The sequence below is a fragment of the Crocodylus porosus genome, unplaced genomic scaffold (genome assembly GCF_001723895.1).
Source record: "Crocodylus porosus isolate Cpor-Errol unplaced genomic scaffold, CroPor_comp1, whole genome shotgun sequence".
Classification (NCBI taxonomy): domain Eukaryota; kingdom Metazoa; phylum Chordata; order Crocodylia; family Crocodylidae; genus Crocodylus; species Crocodylus porosus.
Genome location: NW_017728918.1, coordinates 67,243,944 through 67,257,633, shown reverse-complemented (window position 1 = coordinate 67,257,633; position 13,690 = coordinate 67,243,944). Strand labels below are relative to the sequence as shown.

General features: G+C 44.8%; 1 long non-coding RNA gene across 2 annotated transcripts; it reads right to left on the bottom strand.

Moving 5' to 3' along the window:
• Window positions 1-1,929: 1,929 nt before the first annotated feature.
• LOC109311831 lies at window positions 1,930-11,796 on the bottom strand. 2 transcript variants are annotated; one of them, XR_002101628.1, is made up of 4 exons: window positions 11,611-11,796; window positions 10,879-10,884; window positions 8,206-8,215; window positions 1,930-1,940 (listed from the first exon to the last, which is right to left on the bottom strand). It is a non-coding gene; the product is annotated as an uncharacterized LOC109311831 (long non-coding RNA). The 2 variants fall into 2 exon arrangements; XR_002101627.1 differs by lacking the exons at window positions 1,930-1,940; window positions 8,206-8,215 and adding an exon at window positions 10,634-10,660.
• Between the last annotated feature and the right edge of the window lie 1,894 nt (window positions 11,797-13,690).

Genomic DNA, 13,690 nt, shown 5'->3' with positions numbered 1-13,690 from the left:
TAGTCATGGTTGGTTACCCTTTTCAACAGCCTTTCACTGTGAACTCTGAAATTGGCCTTCTTTTCTTTTTAAGCCTGCAACTGCAAGCTGTGAAGGGGAGACTTCTTTCCTTCTCTCTTTTTAACTCTATTAGATTTTTACAGGCCAGGGGAAAGGAAGTATTTTTGTGAAATCACAGACATTTGCAGAGTGCAAAATGTCACCCAGTTTAATTGATTTGGACATTCAAAATCAAATAGCAAATTTTAAGCATGTTTCTGTGACTCTTCTATTTTTGCAAGTAAAACTTTCCTTTTGGTTGTGGCAAAAACCTATAAAAGCTGCACTAGAGAAATATGATTTTTTCCTCCACACTTCGCAAAACTGTCAAAACCTGGAAACTCCAGGTTTTGCTAACATGCAAGACTTTTCACACAAATCTAGGAACAACCCCGTTTTTGATAGCTATCCAGTTGGATTTCCTTTATAGAGAAGGGTCCCTGTTCAGAGGTGAGATGTTAGCAGTGTAAACTAGACTCCCACCCATAACTTAACACTCCCAGAGGTTCAAACTTCTTTGCTTTTTTTATTCGTTAATAATGAGGATGTAAGTCAATCTTGGGAGCCTAAGCTGGCATAGCTTGTACAGTGTGAAACCAAAAGAAGGTGTCAATTAAAGCACTCCCACCCAACTTCAGCTTGCACATACTTCCAACTCATTGGTATATGAAATATGCTTCTTTATACTGCTTGGTAGATTGGCAGACAGCACATTAGTAGGTTCATGGGTGTAAGCTTATGTGTCTAATTCTAGTGTATGCTTGCATCAAGCTATGGATTACTTCTGAATATGGCCGAGTATCTAATGATAAAGTTATTGGCTGACAAGCTGTTGAAGTCAATTGTACACACTGAATGTGACAAAGATGACCACAGCTGATCTGCCCACTTTCAGTCCTTCTCCTCTTGTAAAGCATGTGTACATGTATGTGTACTAAGTTGTACAGTCTTGCTATCTTTCTTCATCATGTCTACTTGTGTACCACATGCTGATCACAATTTCTTTCTTCCTTTTTCCATCAATTTGTCATTTTCATGCCTGTTGTCTCCCCCTACCTCCTGCCTCCTTTTTGTTTAAAACAGCAGTTTTCAACCCCTGGCCCTTAGGCCAAATGCAAATGCATTTGGCCCATGGGAGGTCCCCATGGGGCAGGAAATTTGGTGGCAGGGAAGCAGTGGCCATTAATGTGGTCACCCTCCCCTTCCCAAATTCCCAAACCCCATGCCCCATATTGCTGGCTACAGTTGTTCATGCCCTCTCCCCTGTATCTGGATCAGGGCCAGGCCATACTGCCTCCCCCTCCCATAGGGTCAGGTTGGGGCCAACCCACATGCTCTTTCCCCCATGGGCTGCATTGTGGCTGGGCTGCCCCATGCCCCCTCCTCATGGCCGGTAGCTGCCCACCCTGCTGGCCCTGGTGCCAGCTCAGGACCACAAGCAGGATCCAGCCCATTGCTGGACATGGCACTACCTACCACACCCTCAGGAAAAAAGGTTGAGCACCCGTAATTTAAACCTGTTGGAATTCAGCCATGAAGCCCTATTTTCTTCCCAATATCCACCTCAAATTCTGCATACAACTAACACCAGCTGTTGACTAGTTACAGCTCTGCTGACTACTGCCAACCACAGGCAGCTATCTTCACCCTATATTGCAACACTTCCATTGTTGTAGCTGTATGCATTGTGTGATAGCTTTCTCTTCACACTAAATTCACCAGTTTTAATAATTCTTTTATTTTTTATAATATTCTCCATCTTTAGATTTTACTGTTATGTTAAAAACATAAACTTTCAGGTTGTTCTGTGAACTGGATTCTTGTTTCCCTTAGTTTTATTTGCTACTGAAAGTTTATGACCTATGTTAAAATGTAAAGACTAGTCTTGCAAAATTCTTCCTCTTTGCTTTTTTAAAATGAAATTTGTATTTTATAGAATGAAAGAAGTGCAATATTCCACTTATACAAAATATTTTGAAGGGCATTTATGTCTAATGTCTAGGGCTGCAGAAAATGCTGATTCAAAATGCATGTGCTAAGCAACAACAAGGCTAATGGCTATTTGAAGTGCCAACCCAAAATGGTAAACCAGTCTTTAAAAATGATCAATCCAGTACTGTAGCAAGGGCTGACCTGTGGGGAGGACAGCAATAAAAAATGGTTGCTGACAGCAGCTATAATGTGATCACAGTTGTGATCACAAAGGCAAATGGAAGCCACCACTGCCCATATGCATCAGGTGCCAGTCATATCCCTATACTGCTGGATCAGCCAAATGCAGATTAAAAAAAATAAACCAGCCTTTTATACTACCTGATCCCCTGCCTTCCCCTACAACAAGTCTTTTCTTTTGTCCTTTAAGTAGTTGAAATTATGCATCAGTGTAGTCCTTCAGATAGATAGTAAATGGTTTTTAATAGAATTTTGTTAAACTAGTCATTCTGTGAGAGAAATTCTTCATGTAGGCCTGAGCTTCTGTAAATCAAGGACAAACTTTTCAGAAATGCCTGCCATTCAGAGAATATTTACTATCAGGCCTCTCTAAATATTTTCAGGCTGGACATCCACAAATCAAGGTACCCAAAATCAACAATTATCTTAAATTACCATATTTGTCCAGCGGCAGTTCCCAATGAGCTTACTAGGAAACCCTTCTAGAGACACATTACTAAACTAAGGGCCCTAAAAAAGAATTAGGAAAAAATTTAGGCATGTGAGTCACAAATAGCAATCCTGATCAACTGTGATCCAGCCACAAAGCCCATTAGGTGATTAAATTCATCCAGTGCCTACATTTTGGCCAGAAAAGAAGCTAAATCTTAAGGTTCTGGGTATATGGACAAGCATTCCAGTATGAGCACCAGGTACCTAATTCCTGCCTACTAGGCACATCTATACATGCATTAATGTGCCTTTTCTAATGAACATTAAATTTAGTATCTCCAGACATTTATAGGCATGTTGTGGGAGGTGGGGGAAGTGGGGAGTGGGAGGTTGCTTTAATTAGCTCAGTTCTGAGAGCCGCACTAATTAAAAGCACTTGGAGCATCACATCAGCATTCCCACACTGAAAAATGGTGGCAGGGCACTTTGAACTAAAGCTTGTTGAACGAGTGTTAGTTTAAAGCACCCCACCATCATTTTCAGTGCAGGGATGCTGATACATGTGATGCTGGAGTCTGCCGGAGCATGGTAATTTTCATGTTCCTGCAGACTTGATTCATCATGTCTGCTCCAGAAGCACTAGAATTACAATGTGTTGGAGCAGCCTCCCTGCATGTGTAAGTGCCCTGCAATGTGAGGTACTAATTTAATGCACATTAGGCTGAGCTAATGCGCAGTAGTGCACACTTTTTTAGTGACAATGTGCAGTAGACTTTTAGGCCAGGGACAGACAATACACATAAACTGGTTTAAGTGACCAGAAATTGGTTTAAACCTGTAACAGAACAGATATCCAGTGCACATAAATCAGTTTCAAAATGACCAAAACCGGTTTGAAATAAAACTGGTTGAATGTAGTATCAGATTTAACTGATTTGGCTCAAACCGATTTATGCAATGTCTGTCCCAAACCCCTTGCTGGTTTAAGATAAAGGCTCTCTGCTCCAGCTGCAGGGCTGAACCCACCCCTCTGCTCTCTAGTCAGAGCAGGGACGGGCCCTAGCAGAGACACCAACTAGCATGGCCCCATTAAGGCAAAGTGGGCAGGGGGTGTTAATTCTTCCCTCCTTCCCCTCTTCACCCACTGCTGGGGAGCAGAGGGGAGGGGGCTGCAGCAGTGGCCCCTGGAACTGGCAAACCCTGGCTGCAGGGAAGAGACTCACCTTAATGGGGCCATGCTGGGTTGGTTGTCCCACAGGGTGGGGAGGTGGGGCTCTGTCAGGCACTGGATGGAGACTTTTGCTCATCCTCCCCTTCCCCCCCAGCCCCTGTGGTGGAAAGGGGAGGGGGTGCTCCATGCAATGCTGCCCAGCCCCAGAGCAGGGATGGGGGGCAGGGAGAGCCTCTGTTCCATGCTAGGGGGAACTCTTCCCCCTCCTCTTCCATGCCGCAGAGGGGCAGTGGGAGTGCAGACCTAAGTTGGGCAGGGTGTGGGTGTGTGAGGTGTGAGGGAAGGTGGGGCATGTAGGGACCCCCACACTCTCCCCCTATGGTGTGCAGTCTCCACTGCCTGGCAGCAGAAACAGGCGAGGAAGTCGGAGTGCTCATGCCTGGTGCAGGCATGGCTCTGGCCAGCTCTGTGCAGGGGGAAGGAGTGGAGCCTGCCTTATCCCCACTGCTCTGATCCCTAAGCTTCAGCCTGCAGCGGGGGAAACCCCACACTGGAGCCAGCTGCTTTCCCCAATCTCCACTGTGCAGGACCCTGCACTCCTGCTGCCCCTCTGCGGGGAAGGGAAGGGGGAAGAGTTCCCCCCAGCATGGACCAGAGCCTCCCCCTGCCCTGGGGGGGAGGAGTGGGTGGAAGAGTCTCCCTCTGGGGCTGCACAGCATCCCATAGATTCCCCCCTCCCCACACTGCAGCAATGGGGGAGAAGCAGGGGGAAGATTCCCCTTCTGGAGCCAGGCAGCCTCACAGAGCCCCCCTCCCCATCCCACAGAGGAGTAGGGAGGAGGGACAAGAGCCCTCCCCAGCACTGAACAGGGCTTTCCTCCCAGCCCTGCAGCACTGGGGGAGAGGGAGGAGGAAGAAAAGTTCCCCTATGGAACTGGGCAGTCCTGTGTGCCCACATTGCTCTCAGCCATCAGGAAGCTGCTGGGGTGGGTCTGCCAGGGCCTGGCACACCCCCTCCTCAGCTCAGCTTCCTGTAGAAGAGAGGGCTGCTCTAGTGCCCCCAGCCTTCTGGCTTGAGCCACTGCAGGCATGTGCTGAATGTCTATCCACTTGTGAACCAGTTCACTCTCTGCAGCTTAGACTAACCCACAAAGACTGAATCAATTCAGGCTCGGACTTTTTGGATATCTGTCCCTAGCCTTACTACACATAAGCTTAATGCCGCAGTTTTTACATGACACTTTAATGCTCAATAAAATAGTCTACTGTGCATTAAAGTACATGTGTAGATGCACCCAATTTCTATCGCAAGCCGGAATAGACCTTGTGAGGTTCCAAAGGGATCGTGCCTCTCTGGGAACTGTAGTGCCCACAGAGTACATGCACCACCTTGAATTCAGGACAAAGCACAATGTCCAAAGCACATCTTACTAAGAAACACAAGAAATGCCTAGGGCATGGTGTTCATCATTTGCATAATATTCTACTAAGAGTAGTCATCTAGGGGAACCCTGGTCCTTAACCTGAGCAGATTCATACCCACATCACAGGAGTGTACACTAAGCACCAGGCCATAGGCTGGGAGAGCTATTTTTGACAGTCATTGAATTTAAAAAAACAGAACTAACCCTGGCAGTAGGGACTAGACCTTAGGACTACAACCTGCCAGCAAAGTTCCCTCATCACTAGACTAGATTTATGTTCACTCTTGCAAACTCTCCTGGTCCCATGACTGTTGCAGTTTTGCCTGTCTAGTAGTGTAGCCTTCATCCTCCTAAAATTATTTCTTAGCTAGGTGGGCTGGGCCCACTCCTGGAAAATGAAGGATATTGATTTGAATCCTCTCAGAAGAAAGCACAATGGCCCATTTCCACTGCAAGAAGATTTGCCTCATTAGCTCACCCACCCCCAGTCAGGGCTTGAACCCAGATCTCTCACATAGATAGGAAAGAACACTCCCACACAACTACCAGCAGTAGCACTGCTACAGCCTGCTAGGGGTCTTGACCTTCCCAGAGCCCCAGCCTCATGTTGAGCTGCCTGGCCTCTGATTGGAGGAGCTGGAAGCAGAGCTGGGAACCTCTCAGGTCACTTCTCAGATCCTTGCTGGAGCGGGGAGAGCCTCTCCTGCTGGCTACAGCCTTGCGAAGGGGATCCTGGAGCCCAGCAGGGAACCTCTCCTGCCAGCTGCACGCTGTGCTGCTGAGGGTCGAACTGCTGCCTGCAGGTCCTGCTGTTTCAGGGTCTTCTGGGGCACTGCTCCTGGCCTACTGGCTCAGCTCTTACCAGCTCTATGAAGCTCCTTCCTTGTTGTCCCTCACTGGTCTCCCTGAGTCAGCTGCACTGCCCCTTTTATCCCCCTTCAGGTGACCCAAGGGGCCAATCAGGGGACACGGAGAGTGTGTCTCTGGGGCCTGATTGGTGCGGAAAGGAAATCCCAAGTCCTCTGATCATCTTTTACCCCTTCAAAACCCCTGGGCCAAATCATTACCAGCTTGGTGCAGAAAGGGAATCCCAAGTCCTCCAATCATCTTTTGCCCTTTCAAAACCTGTGGGCTAGGTCACTGCCAGCTAGCCTGTCACATCTGCTTCTTCAGAGTTTGAATTTTGTGTACAGTTCTGGTTCAGCCTACGTTCAGATGACTGGAATAGCTACAGAGAAGGACACTTAGCATGGTTAGGGCACTGGAAAACTTATCTTATGAAACAAAATTAACAGAGCTTGGCTTGCTCAGCTCAGAAATGAAGGCTGAAAGGTGATATGATTGCTCATTTTAAGCATATTAGGGAGGGTAAAAAGCTATTTAAATCAAAGAATGAAATTGGCACAGGATTAAATGTATACCAACTGGTCATGAGGGTGAGACTGTTGAAGTGATGTTGTAGTTGTGATGGTCAAGGAAATAAAAGAGAGGGCACATCTACACGAGCATTAAGAAGTTTTTTCCAATGTGCATTAAATTTAGTACCTCCAGTGGGTACTAAAGAGTCACGAACCAAAGATAGCAAAACCATAAGGGAAATACAGAGTGCCCAAGTAAGGGACTAACATAAGAGGGATGGAGGTGAGGAGGAGAACGCAACTAGGTTACAGAAAATACAATTTTAGCTGACTAAGCACAGGGGTGGGGGGAGGGGATGGGGGAAGGGGAAGGAGGGGTATCATGACCCTGAGAGAGAAAGAGGATAGATGTACACAAACCCATACAATGGTCCGCAATGGTGGGGGGGTAGGTTGAAGAATTTACTCAGTCTATTGTGGGGGTCATCTTCGGGTGAAGTGGAGTGGTCTGTCATTCAAAGATTCCTCTTGGAGTCCATCAGGTGGAGAGGGGGATTCAGGTGGTCCCCTCTGGGTCTGGTCTGGTGGCGGTCAGTCTGGTGGGGTCAGTGTATTGGTAATGGCCCATGATGTGCTTGACATAGATGTCATGGGACCAACAGATGGTGTCCGTTACATTTATCCCATGACTAGTTGTGACTGTGTTTGTCCTGGAACAAAAGAGTTGAGGCACTGGTATGTACACATATCACCCTTCCAATCAGAGTTTAATAAGCAACTGAATGCACTGCTACTTTCCTGCCATTGACCTAATAATGCCATTCCAGAACAACCATTCAAACACACTTCTCAGTGTCCCAGAACAAACTGTTAGCACTTCTTATCCCACAAACCTTTTTAGGGTTTGTCCCAGACATGCATGTCTGAATGACTGCAGTTTGTTCCAGGAGAAAATGGGACAAATACAACTTCTGTTCATAGCCTACAGGGGCTAAAAACCTCTCAGGTACCTGTCTGGTGAAACTAGCCTTTGCACTTAGGGTAAAAATGATCACCAAATCTTTTTGCCTTCTTTGGACCATGGGACATGGTCCACTTCTTATGATTATCCAGACATCTTTAATCTAAGTAAATTTCCAGGCACTGCAAGGGCAAGATATCAATAGTGCCTTCATTTCTAACTCTTCACCTATAGCACATTGCAGGGTTTTATAGGATGTTCTGTGGCTGTGGTGTATGAAAGTCGGCAAAGTAAACTTTCTAACACCCCATTGGGACTGGTTGCCTATGAATGCGGGAGACGAGACCAAGAGGCAACTGCCCGCAATTGTGGTGTTGCCAGCTTGAATTCATGAGTATCACCTACACTTTCATGGTCTAGCTGTTGTTTCTACATACCCAAAGTAGATAAAAACACTTTTATTTTGGCCATTCATCTACAACTTACTTGCTTGCATCCAAATGTAAACGTGAGGTTATTGTCCAGGTGCTTCACAAAATCCTCTTCCATTTTTTTAAATAGAATTAATCAGAGTAACCTTAGAACTGTCCCTATCTCTTTATGTTAGGTATTAACACCTAACATCCTAACTATTAATTATTTTAGCACAATATATAACCTAACAATGGTTACTTTCATTAGCTAGTCCTGCATGTGCTGAGGCAACTGTGTACTGTGTCCAGTTGACTACAAGAAACACCATTTCCAGCAGCACTGGATGGGCAGGCATGCCAGGAAAACTGTGAAAATGTTATAGTAGGCCAAGAGATAGTTTAAAAGACTCCTGAGCTTCTTGTGCTTCATTTCCCTGGAACATTTGCACAAGTATGAGATCAGTGGAAGCCCATGGAAAATCACTGATTTTGAAGCCAAGAAGGGGTGGGGAGGGAGAAGGAATCTACAGAAAAGACTATAATTTTTTTAAGTCTCATTTTAACAGCTTAATCTCTGCAAGACTATCCATCTCAGCTAATTAAAGAGAAGCACAGTGGAAGGTACCCAACAAAGTAGAACTCTAACCGTGGCTGTTCTGCTTACATCTCCTGACCAACCATTCCTCAGATGATGAAGAAAATGAAGGCAAAGATTAAGTCCCCAATTCAAAAATCACACCTAGTCAGGAAAATGTTGGAACTTGTACTAATGTCCTCTTGAGGTCAGTAGGACTCATGCACATGATTGAAGTTAGCTTCTATGGAGTTACTTTGGGTTTTTGATTTATGCCAGTGTAAAAAAGGGTAGAGTTGTCTGATGGTTTATTTCAACAACAGTAATTCAACAACAGCAAAAGAAAAATCAGCTTATTTCTCATGTTCCCTTCACCCAAACAAAACACATTATTTCTTGGTTTTTCCAAGTTTTGGAGCAAGAGAGAGAACACACAAAATACCTTTCTGTCCCCAAGGAGATCTCATGAAAAACACAGTATTTAAAGCTCACAGAATGGGTGATAATTAACTCTCTAAACTACAATGAGAACTTTACAGCATTTCCCAACATATGAACTGATTTTTGTATCCCTTTATACAACTGCATAAATATGATAATGATGAAATAATATGTACAGAAATCATCATTTTATTATTCCAAATTTCCATTGGATTTGGTTCAGATCTTCTGCATTTGTAACATTTAGTAAAGCTCTTGAATTGCAAACCATTAAGCAGCCTTAATCCCAGTAGTGTCTCTTGTTTTCAGTATACCATTAGGACTGAAAGTTTTCTGATTCACCTCATAAACACAACTAAAGAAAGGCATTTTCAATTATATTGTATAGACTTGAATACTGTGGGCCAAATACAGTACTGATTCGTACCCAGGGAACTGGAAGGGGTCCTGATTTCAGAACTTTAGGTACAAAAAAGCCCAGTAAATTCTCTCCCCATACCTTTTTCAAAGTAAATTGCAGAAGGATGAGGGTTTTAAAGTGAAAGATGAATCACTCACATCTTCAGGCCATTTAATATAATAGAAATATTAAAGAAACAGTCCATTTAATAGTTTTGGTCACTTCCACAGAGAGATTTAAAAATTCAGTTGCTCTGCGTTGCAAAGCTCCAAGCTTGATTTTCAACACAGAGTCAATATAAGGAAGCCAGCACTTCTGGCAGGCACAGGTGCAGTGCTACATTCTGAACTATCTAGGGCCTTTTTTAAGGCCAAGGGTTTCATTTTTTTGTAACTGTAATGACCCAACTACAGTTTGAAAATATATCCATCATCAAGACAAGGATGACAAGATTGGATGAGTCACCTTACCAGCTGTAGCTGTATCCTGTGAAGGGAGTGCACCAAGACTCCTTTGACGGAGAGTGGTGATGGTGACTGGCACAATGATCCAGGTCCACAAAAGTATTTAGTTGTTAATTCCATTTCATTTCAATGAGAATTAAATGCCTAAATATCTTGATAGATCTGGAGCCGATTTCTTTGAAATGCCTATCTCTGCACACTGGAATCACCTAAGAGTAGCGTTGAACTAGGTTATACTACTCATCCACAATGCTGCTAAGAGTGGTATTGTCAAACATTGACTGAATAATGGTTTTAGGAGGTGGATCTTATGGTAATCTCTGTAGCATAGAAGCAGCAGCAAAGAAGCTTTACCTACCAAAACAATGTCACAGAAAGATCATGTAAGTGTGAAAATGGCCAGCATAACGTTCTGTGCAGAAAACAAGCTCTCGACTCTACACTCTCCAAATTAAGGGTAAGAATAAGGGTGTGGGTGGAGGGAAGGGAAGCTCTGAATTAAGATAGGATGAAATGCAGTAAGTTAATTAGAGGTTTCTCTTGTAGGTTTGCAGAACTGAAATTAGAGATAAGCAATATGGTGAGGAGGAAACACAGCATCATAGAATCATAGAAAATTAGGGTTGGAAGGGACCTCAGAAGGTCATCAAGTCCAACCCCTTGCTCAAAGCAGGACCTGCCCCAACTAAATCATCCCAGCCAAGGCTTTGTCTAGCCGGGTCTTAAAAACCTCCAAGGATGAAGATTCCACCACCTCTCTAGGCAACCTGTTCCAGTGCTTCCTAGTGAGAGTTTTTTCCTAATATCCAACCTAAACTTCCTGTGGCAGGGCACTGTTTGTGCCTGCCACTTTAAGAGCCAGAAGGCAGCAGCTGGCAGGTACTTGATTAGGGCAGCCATTTTAGATTCAGGGCTGCCCATATAATCAGGGCAGTTTTGCTGCTGGAGGGCTGCTGATATCATCTGGAGGTAAGGGAGGAGCTGTAGGAGTTGGTAAGGAGGTTCCTGGTCCTAGGTATAACCTAAAACTGCACCCTGCTGGGAGTGGGTGGCCTGGTGGGGCTCCCAGTGGCACAGGAGCCCCCAGGAAATGCCAAGCCAGTTACTACCCCAGTGAAAGGTGGGTTGGGGTGCCTCAACCCCTAGACCCCTCAACTGGGTGGGTTACCCCTTGTTTTGGAGGGTCCAGAGAGTGGACCCGCAGAGAGAGGAAAGGGACATAGACTCAATGCCTGTCTGAACTTCCCCTGACTGGCCCATGCTGGGGCCAGGACCAGAATGGTTAAAGGGCCAGGGGCCCACCACAAGGAACGCCCAAGAGCTGAGGGCCAGGGGTTCTGACTGGCCTGGAGGTGGGCCAGAGCTAGTGAGCTGAAGGTCCTGGTGGGGGGATCACACGTGGAAGGGGAAGTGGGTCAGGGAGCTATGCTGCCCAATATGAAGGTGGATGAGGCTGCCTGATAAGAGGACTCTAGGTTGGGGTTCAATCAGGAGGTTTTGGGGGCCCAGTGTGGGGGGCCGGTGATGATGAGATCAACTAGATGCCATCTGCAAGGCTTGGGCTGCAGTGTCGGGGAGAAAAAGAGCCGCAGATAGCACCCCCTAGCATCGGGGCAAAAAAAATGGGCAGCCTCCCGCTTATTAACATCTACTAATTAAATATTAACAACAAGGCATGGCGGGCGAGAATGCAAGCGGTTAGCCCAGGAACAGGTGGGCAGGCCGCAGGGAAAGTGGCCCCGAGTAGGCCCACTATTACACTTCCTTTGCTGCAAGTTGACACCATTGCTCCTCGTTCTGTCATCTGCCAGTACTGAGAACAGTCTAGCTCCATCCTCTATGGAACTACCCTTCAGGTAATTGAGGGCTTCTATCAAATCCTCCTCAGTCTTTGCTTCTCCAGACTACATAAACCCAGTTCTCTCAGCCTCTCCTCATAAGTCATGCTCCAGCCCCCTCACCATTTTTGTTGCCCTTTGTTTTCTCCAACTTCCTTCCTTTCTTGTTTTGTCCACATCCTTTCTGTACTGGGGGGCCCAAAACTGGACACTATACTCCAGAAGAGGCCTCCTCAATGTTGAATAGAGGGGAATAATTATTTCCCTCCATCTGCTGGCAATGTTCCTACTAATGCAGCTCAGTATGTTGTTAGCTTTCTTGGCTTCAAGGGCACACTGTTGACTCATATTCAGCTTATTGTCTACTGTAACCCACAGGTCCTTTTCTGCAGAGCTGCTGCTTAGCTAGTTGGTCCCAAGCCTATAATGGTACATGGGCTTCTTCCATCCTAAGTTCAGAACTTTGCATTTGTTCTTGTTGAGCCTCATGAGATTTCTTTAGGCCCAATCCTCCAATTTGTCTAGATCACTGAATCCTAGCCCTACTCTCGAGTGTATCCACTACTAACCCCAGGTTAGTGTCATCCACAAACTTGCTGAGGGTGCCCATCCCATCTTCAAGATCATTAATGAAAATATTAAACAAAACCAACCCCAGGACTGACCCCTCCATAAGGCTGCTTTTTTTTTTTGGCCTGTTATTAATCTTATTTAGCACATGATATAGTAAAACAAAAAACACTTGCTAACAAAAATCAGCAAGCTACAACACACATTCTATAGCATATGAAACCACATACTTAGGTTCTTTCCCTTAAGTAGGGGCTTAATTGCCTAACTTTAAAAAAAAAAAACCTTGAATATTTGGGCCTAAGGCTTTATATCCCAAAGGCTGGACTCTGAGTTAACAAATAGCAATGCATTTCCAGTTAAGGAACAAACCCCTCAATGTTCCTATAGTTCTTATTAATTGTTTGCATTATTGGAATAATCCAGCTTCCACACAGGTTAATGGAAGTTGAACAGGTCTTTGTTATCACCTGTAGCTTACTTTAGGGATCTTTTAAAAAAGATATTGTTTTGAAAAATATAAGAAAGTCTTTTCACCATGTCAATGCCACTGTTAAGTATAAACAAAAGAGATTCTATTTTTCTTTTGGAAAGATTTAACTTAGGCCCTTTGGCATAACATGCATTTGTGGGAAACTAATCACAGATGCCTAGATTAAGGAATTTACTTTTAGTTTGTGATAAATAGGCAGACTAGGGTAAAATTAAGGTGGTCTCTATTATTAAAGTGTGTGCAGGATAGGGAAGATTTTTCACTTCCCGTCTATAGCTGGAATAGGCCTGGAGGATCCATTATTAGTTTGAGTGTCTAAAAATCAGCTCTTCAGCACAAAGATTGCCTCCAACATAGTCATTTTGGACTAAGAGAATCATACTTTAGTTAAACACAGTCACATGAGCACCAAAGCAATGGGTGCAAAGCTAAAATTATTGAAGCATCTTTTGGAAAGTTTGCTCTGCTAGGATACCTATACATGTGCCAAGCGTCTGATCTGATGTGTGCTCTAGCAGCCTCTGCATCATGTGTGTTCAGCATCCCCACATTTCAAAATGGTGGTAGGATTGTCTAACTAAAGCTCATCAAATGTGCTTTAGTTAAAGTGCCCCCACCACCATTTTGAAGCATAGGATGCTGAAAACATGTGATGCTGTGGGTGTTTTAATTAGAGCAGCTCTGAGACCCACTCTAATTAAAGCACCCACTTCCCCACCCATCCCAGAGCACATGTAAAGATGCCCCTAGTGACTTAATGAAATTCAAATAGCATTCCAGTTGATATATTTACTGGAGGCTAGAAAATGGTTGACCAATCTCTTAGTTAACTATTAAGCTTGTCAAGAACTGGAATCTTATCATGATAATCCTGTATATTTTATTCAGTGGACACTATTTTTCTTGCTCAGTTTTTTTTTCCCTCAAGCACCCTGTCAGT